The sequence below is a fragment of the Octodon degus genome, unplaced genomic scaffold (genome assembly GCF_000260255.1).
Source record: "Octodon degus isolate 3935 unplaced genomic scaffold, OctDeg1.0 scaffold00114, whole genome shotgun sequence".
NCBI lineage: Eukaryota > Metazoa > Chordata > Mammalia > Rodentia > Octodontidae > Octodon > Octodon degus.
Genome location: NW_004524690.1, coordinates 188,638 through 201,960, shown reverse-complemented (window position 1 = coordinate 201,960; position 13,323 = coordinate 188,638).

Below are 13,323 nucleotides of genomic sequence, written 5' to 3'. Positions count from 1 at the left end.
GGTTATTTTGCTGAATTCAAGTTCCTACAGTCTTTAGACTGGCTTCAAGTTTGAAAAGGTCCTTTATAGATGTCTCCAAATATGGATTTTCTTACTGCCGTAGAACATCCATAGCTGACAAAACAAAATGAAGAAGGGGCATATATTGTGGGCGATGAAACTTGGAAATTGATCAAATATGTGTAGGTGAGACTTGGCCCAATGCCTAAATCAAACAAGCTACCTCTCTACTGAGATGAACATCTTGTCTGTTTAAGGTTCGCTATCAGTTGCTAGGCAACCTAGTATCATGCATTACTAACTTTACAAAAATGTAAATAAAGGACTGTTTTGTTGTGAAAATAAGGGAGTTAAGATAGATATACAGCTACTTTCTCTTAGTTCGTTGAGAATTAAAGTTTGTACTACTATTGTTTAGACAAGATATCATGTCTGCATCTTGTCTTCTGAATAACTACTATGAAGACAATATGCAATGTATTAATTATTGTAACCATCCTACTAACTTGTTTTGAAACTGTTTCATTGCTGTTTTATCTTTTTTCTCATAAGAATGAATAAAAAATAAAAAAATTAATCAAGAAAAACAAAACAAAAAAAAAGAAACATTTTCTTCTCAAAGAAATTTGCACGCTAGTTTTGTCCATGTAGAAAGATTTTTAAAATGGGCATTTGTTCTCTGACATGTTCAAAGGAAAAGAAAAAGAAGGAAATTCAGCCCCCAAATTTCAGTCAAGTGTAGAGTTATTACTAAGCAGGTGACATAAACTATTTTAAATGATCATGGAACATAGTGTACTTGTGAGCTTCCAAACTACTCTGGGAACTGTTCTAAAATACATGGCATACGCAGCCTATGGGCTACTCTATGCACCAGCAAGCTGTTGATTAGTACCTCAAAAAATGGATAAAAAATCAGTCTTGGATATTCATTTTTCTTAGGATGTTTTAAGCAATTTTGGGCCTTACCTCATGAAGTTATAAGAATTAAGAGTTAATTTATCGGGAAGTAGTAAAAACATTGATAATTATTAAAGCTACCTTGATATTTCTAATCTACTACCAGAATTAAAAACAATTAGCAGTTAAAACAAACACACGAGTGAGAAACAGAGAGACAGAGAGAGAGAGGGAGAAAGAGAGAGAGAGAGAGAGAGAATTATTTCTGCTTTTAAAATTAATAGAAAATTGTATTCCATTGAACTGTTGTTGAGGTGATAATAATTAGATTATACTAGAGAGGGGTCTAAGGTCATGCTGTTTCTTGATTGAATAAATTGTACCTTCATTTCAATCTAAGTACCAATGACACACTGTTTAATTGGCTGCATCCCAACTTTGATTTTTATTGTAGTGTATCTTTGCCAGAGTACTCCAATGTAGATTCATGCAAGTGATATATAATGCAAATTATGGTTTTTATAAATTTAACTCTGAATCATAACCTCAAGGAGGGCCAGCCAAATAGCTCAGCAGATTTAAGTGCTGCAAGCAAGTGCAAGGGCCAGGGATTCCATCCCCAGGCCTGCTGTGCTGGCCCCAGCCCCGGGGCGCACTGAGATGGTGATTGAGACTGGGTATGGTGGTGCACACCTGTAATCCCAGCTCTTGGGAGGCTGTAAACAGGAGCATCACTACGAGTCTGATCTAGTAGGGGACCCTGAGCACCCTGTAGACCTTTCCCTGAAATACAGAAAAAAAGTAACCTCAAGGAATGAGGAAAGGTATTTATACTAATGTTAATTTTTTAGTGAAGTAAAACATTACATTGTGTCAAAAATCACATGCAAAACAAAACCTGGGCAAATAGTAGACTGAGGCTTAGAGATCAGGCACAGAGCCCTTTGCTCTCCATTACGCTGCCTCGTCACTGAAGCATGCTGCTATTCTATGGTTTTGATCCCAGCTACAGCTTTTAGATTAATCCTTAACCTTAGTTCTTTGAGGCTTAATGAAGTGCAACATACCAATTCCTATATGTCCTGTTTCCCATAGTGATGGTCTAGCTCTCCCTTTATCATTTCTGGAAGTATCATCAGTGCCAACTGGGTCGATAAAAGCATCAGCATTTGGACAGTTCATGTTCTGTTGGTCAGCTAGGGCCCACATGCCAATAATCATGTGGTGCAACATTCCACGAACATCCCCAAGACATCAGCATTAGGCTTCAATGACACGTTTCTCAGATGGAGTGAAACTGTAATTTTTAATCTGCTACATTCCATTGTTGAGTTATTCAGTCATTTCGTAGTGTCTTCTGGTAACAATTAATACAACCATAAAAAGAGGGAAAATAACACAGGAAAACACGCACACAAATTGAAAGCAGATATCTGCATGCTGCTGTCCCACAAACTTTGATTAACCACATGTCTGCCTGGAAACTTGTAACTAACATTCATATGTGATGTTATCATATGAAGTATGGTGGAGAAACCACAGCGGAGCCTCTCTGTACATTCTGGAATTAATATCTAGATGCAGATAATTAAAAGAACAATAAAAAAGCACAACATGAACATACACAGGGGAAGGTAGGAAGGAAGTGAGCATCATCCAAAAGCGTCATACTGTAGAAAACTTGGGGGGAAAATAAAACTTTATGCGATGCTGGCAATCAGCGCTGCTGCTGGAACCAGGAGTTTGAAGTCCTTCTGCTTGGGAATAAAGCTTTCAGTTATAAGGATGTGTGATTGGAGTTAAACTCACCACTCCCATTATTGTAGTCAGAATTATGTTCCTTATTTCCATATACTTCCCTGGAAATAGTTTCTCAAATTGTTTTATATGAATGCTTCCAAACAAGCCCTGGCAGCATCAAATGGTATTAAGATAAACCTTCTTTCTATGCTATGTGAGCATTGTTCTAACACCATAAAGGCTTTGATATGTACAGCAGCACGAGGAAACCCCACAGAGAGAATAAACTTCAGTTTCTGACCCGAAAGAAAACTTTAGAGAGCTGCAGAGTTTACTCATTAGTGATGAGTACAATAATCGGTGTCTTTACAAACTAAAAACCTTCCTGGCTTATGTATGTGTGTTGAATATTATTTGCATTCATAAATGTAAAACCAGATATGAAATAAGCTATTTAAATGTTTTGTTTATATGCTACACAGTATAATGCAGCTGGATTTGGGAAAAAGCAAGTCTCAGATTTCAAGTATAATTAAGAACACATGTAACTTCAGTGTATAATTCACTGCTCTTTGCTTTCTTTATAACAGACTAAATTTTAAAATTGATATGTTTATGTTGTCAGTTTTTTGTAAACTTGAGTATTTTTGCGTGTGTGTGTGTGTGTGTGTGTGTGTGTGTGTGTGTGTGTTTGGATGTGTTGGGAAGGAGAGCTCAGATTTGTCTTAAGGAGTCTTTGATGTCTCTAAATGTCAGCTCAAGTAAAATTAAAATATAGGATGAGTTTTATAGATGATTTTAAAAGAAAATTACAGAACTTCAGTAGAATGGAATTTCAGAGCACAGTTTACACATACTTCCTCAAACATGTAAAAGAGAGAGAAAATTGACTAAACTTATTGAATAATATAGACAGAAGGATTCTTATTTCAAGTTTCTTCGATTAATATATTCGTATATTCACTTTGAGAAACTGTGATTAAATGTTTTTATGGTTCTTTTTTTCATTTTAATGAGAAAAAAAGATAAAATAGCAATGAAACACTTTCAAAATAGGTTAGTAGGACAGTTACAGTAATTAATACATTGCATATCGTTGTCTTCATAGTTGTTCAGAGGACAAAATGCAGACATGATATCTTGTCTAAACACTATTAGTACAAACTTTCCTTCTCAATGAACTGAAAGTAGCTGTATATCTATCTTATCTGGTGTATAAATATATATTTTTTCACAACAAAATGGTATTTTATTTATACTTTTGCAAAGCTAGTACCACGTGACACAAGGTTTCCTAGTGTCTAATAGCTGACTTTAACTCAACAGGATGTTGATCTCAGGACTGAGGTAGCTTGCTTGCTTTAGGCAATGAGGTCTAGTCCTGCCTACACCATTTGATTGATTTTCTAGCTTCCACAGCTCCCTATATATCTACCTTTTTTTGTTTTGTTTTGTCAGAGATGTGTGTTCCATTGCAGTTAGAGAAGCTGTATTTGATTAAATTAATAATAATAAAATAATAATACTTTCAGTAGTGGAATGATAGCAAATGAAAAATCTTAAACATTTAGAGTTCTTTTAGTAAATTGCTCGATAAAAATCTCAGTTAAAATAAATTTAAATCAAACATATTATCCCTGTATAAATAATTCTTTCTTATTCTTCATTCTATATTGTCTGATTATTCATAAAAATCACTTTTAATATCCTTATAAGAAATACACCTTTTATCACTTACCAATACATCTTACTTGACATAAATGAAAATTTCATTGTACTGGGACACACAGAGGATTTTTATATATAAATATTAGCAGAATATTTTCTTATAAATTTTTTAATAAAATATCATGATGTTAGAAATTAAAGGATCCTAAGACAATTTTTGTTAGTCCAGAAAAAGAGAAGTTAGTAGCCATAGAAAAAAAGCACAAATTGCCCAAAGCGGGCCAGACTTATATCTCAGCAACGCAGTGCCTGCCTTACAAGGGCAAGGTTGTGAGTTTGATGTCCAATACAACAATAAATAAATAAATAAAAACACAAACAAAACCCCCCATAAGTTGAAAGAAGCAGCAACCCTGGTTCCTGTAGATCCTGTGCTGAAATTGATGTTCTCAAAGCTCCTTCTGGCAGGATTTAGAGAAAAGACATTTGATTGGATAATCTCCATGCACCTATTATTTGTCAGGATTGATAATTCTAGAGAAAGGAGAGGAAAGCTAGGAAAAGGCAAATCTGTAACAAAAATACATATTCTTTTTCACTAGTGTTTATATCACACAGTCTCTTAATACTACTCCTTAGCAAATATTCTTTGGAACATAAATTCTTTCAAATTTCCAAGGATTAAAATCAATTCTCTCATAAAAACTTTCATATGACAAAAACATACTTAATATATTTGATTTAAAAACCTTCAGTGTGGTTTTCAGAAATAAATTGTTCACTCTGTGTGTGAGAGATAAAGAGAAAGAGAGAGAGAGAAACAGAGAGAGAGAGAGAGAGAGAGAGAGAGAGAGAGAGAGAGAGACAGACAGACAGATAGACAGACAGAGACAGAGACATAGAGAGACAGAGAACGCAAACAGGCATAAGTTATTTTGGGAACAGTGAACAGTGCAAAATCCCCTTGTGGAATACCACGCATTATGAGGACTGCACACTGTACTGTCCATTTAGGAGAATAACCCTTTGTCTGGGAGTTCCTGGTATCAAAAATCCATTATATTGTTACTCTTCAGTACCTACATCATCAGAAACTGTAACAAAAAATTATGTATAAATATTCTTCTGAATTTATTTTTACTTACTGGATCATAGGAATGTCCATCCTCTGGCTTGTGGATTGAGCATTTGTGGGAACAGAAGCATGGCCTATTAATACGGTCATTTCTTAATCCAGTGTGCTTGACATGTCAGGATTAAAGACACAAACCACCCCTCATCAACTTTATACTAAATATATCTCTTTAAATCCTACTTGTTCTTCTAATAGATAACAGGGAGTTCATAATTCCATTTACATAATAAATCTTTCTGATATATAGCTAGAAAAGCAGCAGTATCTCCCCCTATATCTCAGCCATTTTAGCATTTTCGAAAGTTCAAATTCAAGTCTCTTCTAACACTCAAGTTAAATGCTTTAATATAAACCTATGAGAAAATAAAAGCATAAAACAAACCTTATACTCACAAAGTGCCGTGACACAGATTAAGCTCTTCCATTTCAAAGGCAAGGAATAAGGGATTGATTTTGGGGCTCAAAAGGTGAGTCCAAAGCCCAGCAGGACAAACACTGAGTCCATGGTTCCATAGGTGCTGTCTGAGACATGCAGTGGCGAAGTGTGAGATCTAAAGGTCCCACCCCTGTGATCTTGATGACCAGAACGCATATGTCCTCTCTCTTGGGCTGGCTCCATTCAGGCCTGCAGCTTTCTCTTTTCTCAATTGCAACTTCATGAGCCTGACATATTCTGTCCACCTTCCTATCAGCAAGTCTTGTGAGCTCTGACAAGTAAAACCCATCAAACTTTTTGTACAAAATTCTAGGTCTTCCCTATCCCACATGTCTAATCCTGTCCAAACTCCTGCCACAAAATAGTTCCAAAGGTTTCTAAATGATATAGTCAGATATAGGCATAGTCATAAATCCCATTTTCTAGTACTAATTTTATATACTAGCTAACATTCCTACTGTTACACGAAAAGCTTACACTCACAACTTACAGGAGGAAAGATTTAATTGACTCATGATTGTAATCTATTATGAACTAGCTCTAAGGTAGGAACACAATGGTGTAAAGGAAAGGTAGAGCCAAGCTGCCTGGTTCATGATGACTGGGAAAAAATGTGAGTGAGGGAACAGCGTTAGAGACGACCAGGTGAGGGTCATATTCACTGCCCAAGCTCATACTCTGTGACTCTCAGACACACCAGGAGCATGCTTTCATAAACTGCTAGGCAAAAAAATAAAAATAAAAATAAAAAACTGCTAGGCATTCCTTAACCCAGTGAATTGGGCTTGTCAGGATTAACAGCTACATCTGCCAATAGCATCTCACAATTGTTGTTTTAGTTTTCTTTACCTGGACACCTTGCACATTGCAGAAATGCAGTGTTTATTTAATTAAAAAATGATATTCTAACAAGTCATGTTTTCTTTGGCTGATATTATCTCAAGGCAAGTTCATCCAGGTCACATTTATGATTGCCTCTGGGACAAAAAGTAAGCAATAAACCAGTTTTGATGCTGGTGTACACAAAGAAAAAAGGTAAATTCTACTATATTTATTTTTCATAGTTGATCTAATATTGGAATCTGATGTTAGGACAAACAAAACTTAAGAACTGTTCTGATCCTGGAAAGTGCCCCAAACTTCCGCAATGCTGTATAGAAATAGAAACAATGTTCAGAATCTAAGGATTTAGTTGAACTTCAGAGGTATTCTTATCTGAAAAATCTTTAGAAATTAAGACTGAGAAAATTTTAAATCTTGTCAAAAGCAAACTTTGACATACGTGCATTAAGTGCTTTTGATATATTACCAGCTATTTTCTTTTAAATCACTGGTAGTGCAGGGTTATATGAAGCATGAATATAATTCCTTTTTTGCTAAATTCTCTAATCTTGAAAAAAGGAAGAATGCATATGCAAACAATGTTATGATTTGTGATACATTCTTCTATGGAGGTAATGACAAACACTCTGAAATTATTGAAAAGATTCATAAAGTAGATATTTCAGTTGATCAAATCTTGCAGGCAGGGATGTTGTTAGGAGCAGCCAACTCATTCATGTCGAAATTATTTTTCAAAAACATATGAATTATATGCTAGAGCAGAAAGAAGAATAAGTGAGGACAGAAAAATGCTTAATGATAACCACAATGATAAGCAATAAGTCTAGCTTGAATAAAGCATTCATTGCACAAAGCTGTTTGTACCTCACCCAATATCTGGTATAAGGTTTTAAGACATATTGATTATAATTCATAAGAATATATACAGCTTGAGGTAGAGAGAGTTTTAGCAGAAGAGGGCTGGATCCATCAGTACTGATAGAGTTAGAAACGTGATTCCTGTACTCATACAGAAGACCCGATCTTAGAAGAAACTAAGTAGCAGACAAGTAATGAAAGCATGCAAGACCATCATGTCTTCAGAAAGCTCTGTCTGCCTTGCACATGGTAAAATACAAACAGGCAAATATGAGAGTTTCTGATTCTTCATGGTTCATTAAGATGAGAGGAAAGTAGGTGAGACTCAAATTTTCAACTCTACATCTCTAATACAGAAATGTCAAAGGTGAATTGGAATGACAAAATCTTACTCTTCCATGTACTTTCAATGGAGATATAAAGGATCTTAAAAGTATGTACATCTGATAATCTAGTTTCTAGAATCCAGAAAAATAATTCCAGATCGAATGCAGTGAGATATTGACTACAATTCTATGTGTTGGGCTGATAAATATTCTTCTCAGTCTCATGGAATTAGAGGATGAGTTTTTTCTTGGAAAATGATATAAACTGTGTATCATCACCTACAAGAAGAGAGAATGAACCTCACTGGTTATTTATTTAATAGCATGTATTTGAAAGGATGTTTCATAAATTAAACAACTTAAGAAAAATGCACCAAATTTTAGTCTGGTAACTTGAATTATTTTCTTTCAGGCAGAAGATAGCATAGTATTGAATATGATTTGTTACTAAATTGCACTGGAATTGAGTACAGGAACTTCTAAATTAGTTGACATTGGGAAAGAAAAATAGCAGTTCATTCATTCATTCATTATTCAGCAATAAATTTATTCAATATGTACAATTCATTATACTTTCTCGTAGTTGGTCTTTTTAGATAACTTTGTAGAGACAAAGTTAATAAAATAACTTTTCCCTTGAGGAACTTCCAGACAAGTACATGTAAAATAAAAGGTAGGCAGGAAAATAGATGAATGGTAACAAAATAAGACAAATATCGTGGAGAGTGGAGAGATGGAAACAACTGTGTAACATGTTCCAAGAAGGATTCATTGAGGTGATACCAGCATGTTGTCTTGGCTTGTAGGTCGCAGTGAGTCAGATTTATAAGAGAAATACTGTGAGTAAAGATAGTACAGCTCACATGTGTACATCTGAGAACACTAAATTTGCAATCTTTAGCTACAATAGAATTAAACTCTCTCTCTCTCTCTCTCTCTCTCTCTCTCTATATATATATATATATATATATATATATATATATATACTTTTTTTTGAACCGGGGATTGAACTTGACCCTTGCACTTGCCAGGGAAGTGCTCATTCTACTGAGCCATCTCCCTGACCCCTAGAATTAAAGTAGGGGTTTAATAGCTCAAAAGCAAAAAGCAAAAGAAATAATAGATACTAACTGTCACAATTGAGGTACTGTGTAAAACTTGAATTTTCTGTCTTCTCAGCAATGTTAGAGAGTTGATTCATTTTGCCAGAAACAGTAAAGATTTAAAAAAGAAAATCTCATGTTCCTTTGGCACCAAACTATTTCCTCCAATTGTTTATATTTTCCCCATCACATCCACATAGTAAATAACACCAACATCAAAAAGAATATTTTTAACCACTTCTCAGGCTGTTGGCTAAGATCAAGTGCAGAAAGAATATTTTACAAACAAGTATGTAGATGCCTAATAGTGAAAGACTTTCCATGTTATTTTTCAATGTGTTGGCTTAGTGGAAAAAGCTTACTGAACTTTGAAATGCATATACTGAATTTGATTCTTACTTTGTTTTAAATGCATACATTTATTTAAATAATCTAGTTACTATGTTCTCAAAACACTGGGATACTAAGCTATAGAGAAAGGGCAATGCTAACTGCTTACTTGCTATATAAATTGTGAGACACGTATTCTCTGTGGGTTTTTTTTTTTCCTTAGAAAACATAATGCGAACTGGGCAAGTTGTCACATGGTGGTAATCCAAGCAGTAGGGAAGCTAATTCAGGACAACTGCCATGAGTTGAAAGCCAGCTTGGGATACATGATAAATTCAAGGCCAACTGAAATTACATGTGACCCTCTCTCAAAAATTATAAAATGCTATGAATGGGAACATGCCAATATTTTCATGATTTTCTATGATGTTAATAAAAGTCTAAGTAGAACTGAAGGACCCTATAATAACTATTCTAGTCCTCTCTGCTTTTTAAAAGAGAATGTAGAAACTTTAATCAAATATACCTATATTCTGTGGACTGAGCACTTGCTTAGAATATATATACATTCTACTTTTTGTTTTACATGAAAACTTAGACAGAAATAAAGTTCATGGTTTTCCTGAAGAAGTGTTTATAGCTAAAGTAAGTGCTTTCTTTGCTTTGATTTACTAAGTTTCTTATACAATAATGTGTAACTATTATTTCTTTTTCTGATTGATCTATGTACCTTATAATTTTGTTGAGTAGGTAAAGCAATATTTTTAAATTCTGAAAAAATGAATGACTGTTCTTAAGGTGCTATCATTTTTGTCTTGTTGGAGAATATAAGGGTGAGGAGGTCTGGCCAGACAGCTCAGTGGAATAAAGCGCCTGTTTAGGCAAAGCGCAGCAACCAGGGTTCAATCCCCAGTGTGCCATGCCAGCCCTACCTGTGGGGTGTGCTGAGATGGTGATTGAGACTGGGCATGTTGGCACATGCCTGTAATCCTAGTGCTTGGGAGGCTGAACACAGGCAGGTCGCTATGAGTCTGAGATACGTAATGAGACCCTGCAGATCCTGTCTTAAATACAAAAAAATAATATTAATAATAATAATATAAGGGTGAAAGACCTTTAACAATATAACATATTTCTGCCCACATCTATGTATGTAAATATTTTAATATTCATTTTAACTTATATAAATATCTTATTTCCAAATTATAAATTGAAATAAACATTCTACTTTGAATTTTACAGCTTTCTCTCCTATGAGTGAAGAGTTTAATTTCATTGCAAATACATAAGCTAAGCCATAGGTTCCTGTCTAGATTGATTGTTTTTAAAAAAAGAAAAAGCCCATTCAAGCCATACTTTCTCCTAATTCTCACACTTAGTCCTGGTTTACTCAGGTTTCTTTATAAGCCGTGGTATCCTCAAAGAATTAGCTATGGGCAAGAAAGAAATCTTTACTCTCTTGGAATAATCAGCTGAATTATCCTGGGATAGGAAAACAGGAGTGAAACAAGGATTTGAGTATTTTCAAGCACAGTTAGACTTGAGGACCCTTGTCTGGTTGCACTAAGAGATTTTAAACAAGAAGGTATCCACTTACCTTAAGAAGTACAAAGTTTATTTAAGAGCCCCTGATTTCTTTAGAATATGATCTGAGTCTTGGCAGTGAACAGAAACACGTGATTTTGCAACATGTGTCCACATGTGGTTCATGAACTCCACATGTGCTCTTTCAGTGGGTCCTGTGACCTTACTGTGGATCACATGTGTTTTACATATGTCCTGTATGGTTCACATCTGTTTTAAACATTTTTCCCTGACAGTAGACACCCTTGTTATATTACCATTTGCTATAATAATTAAATTCAAGGAACTTAACTTGAGAGGATTTGTGGGGGAGGGTGTTGGTGAGTTTTGATTTATATTTGGTGGTGTGTTGAGTGATACCTATTATAACTGCTTATCGTTTCTCTTTGTAGGAATTCTGTTGCTGCCTTTAACCTCACTGAAGCCAGACTAATCCGGAGATGTTCTTAAACTCCTGTGACTCAAATGAAGGTTATCATTTTAAGGAGAGACCTTGAAAATCTACTGTGGATTTAAAGCACAAAAATAAGTAAATATAATAAACATATATCCGAGGGGAAAAACCTTCTTCAGTTTCATATTGCAGGCACCCAGTGAAAAGCTTGTAAACACACACAATAAATAGCATGACATTAATCATGTCGCAAGATTAAATTTGTGTGAGAATCTTATAGATCATGTTCATAAAAGCAGATACAAAATTAACATGGACATCTGTCTGTTTCATTTATATCAGCAGAAATAAAATTCATTGAAACTTAATGAATTATTTTGTTGTAGTATGCTAATTATCTCCCATCATCCTCAGGAAGTATCTTCTTGCATTCACAGTTTTATCTGAATACATGCTACCTATTAAACATGGAAGCAATCCCTTCTATTAATTGCAAGTATATGTTTTCATCTATAATTGAAGAACATTCTAAAATTAGTCTTGCCCTAATACCACATTTAATGAAGTCCAAGAAAAGTGAGTCTATTCCGTATCATTTCTTGGTATGTGTATATAATGCTCATTAGTGCTAATAATACTTGGAAGTCAGTGAAGCATATCTGATTGTAGCTACCTTATTCAAACACTGAGTAGAAATGTGTTACCCTTTAGACAACAAGTTGCCTAATGCTCAGTGGGCCAAATGTGGAAAGAGATTTGGTGCTGTAGGCGATTAAATCTACAGTCTGCCCCTGAGGACCATGCAGTCGTAAATAAGCATTTTAAAAGAATCTCAACCTTTAATGAAGAACAGGGGAATTTTCAATCAGTAATCAGAAACAGCTTTAGAAATGCAGGAATACTAGTATGCATATTTTGATTTGGTGCACAGAATGTATATTGTGTTTCAGACATTCCAAAGGACGGCTCTCATTGTACCGGTGAATATTTAGTGGATTTTGAGCAGTTGAATTTAGAAGTTACACTGGAGGGTGAAAGTAGGAATTGTTGTTAAATGATTATGTTTAATTAAATTAACATTTAATTTTAATGTCAATAGGTAAAGTGAATAGAACAGGTGCAGGAAAAATATATGAAATACAAAGTGGAACCATTTTTAATCCTTATATTCACTGCATGCATTATATATATAGTAGCGTGTTGCGACAAACACATTAATGAAGGTACAAAAATCATCCCAGCTAATGAATCCTCAGGAGTAAGTACAATTCCATTTTCCTGTTGTTAAATATCATTACAACACACCAGAAAGGCATTAAAGGAAGGGCAGGTGAGAAAAAAATGAGAGATCTGGTAATGAATGGAGGGTGGGGCTTACGCTGAGACTGATGGAGTCGACCTGATTTAAATGTTTAGATTCACCTGCAGGCTTACTATTCGACTAAGCTGGATAGACAAAACTAGTCAATTCTGTTTCATCTTTTTTTCTTCTACTTATTGTTGGTAAGCACCCCATACGTCTCGCTGTGTATGAGATTGAAGTTCAGTGAGGTGTGGATTCAGAGATATTATAGAAGGCAAATAATGACTAAATGCAGATCTGTGGCAGAAAAAAAAAGGGAAGCAGAAATTGGTTGCACAGTCCTTTAGATTCATGCCAGGTATCTTGATTACAGGGGTGGCCACTTTACCAGGACCTTGTTGTGTGGGATCTAAAAGAAGGTGTTTTTGTTATTTGTCATACTAATTTCATAGATGTAAGGAAAGAAATTATTAGGAATATGGGGTTAATGCAAGAAAGTAATGGACATATAGGAAATATGTATGAGCCTACCCATAATAACCACATGTGTACATTGTACCCCTAAGCCTAGTTGAATTTGCCACAGAAATATGTCATTAGAAATCTAAACAAATTCATATCCATACTCTACTGGTTCTCCCTCATTCCTCAAACTTTATGGAATTTAAAATTTTTCCAACCTCATTGAAAAACTTTCTCTCCC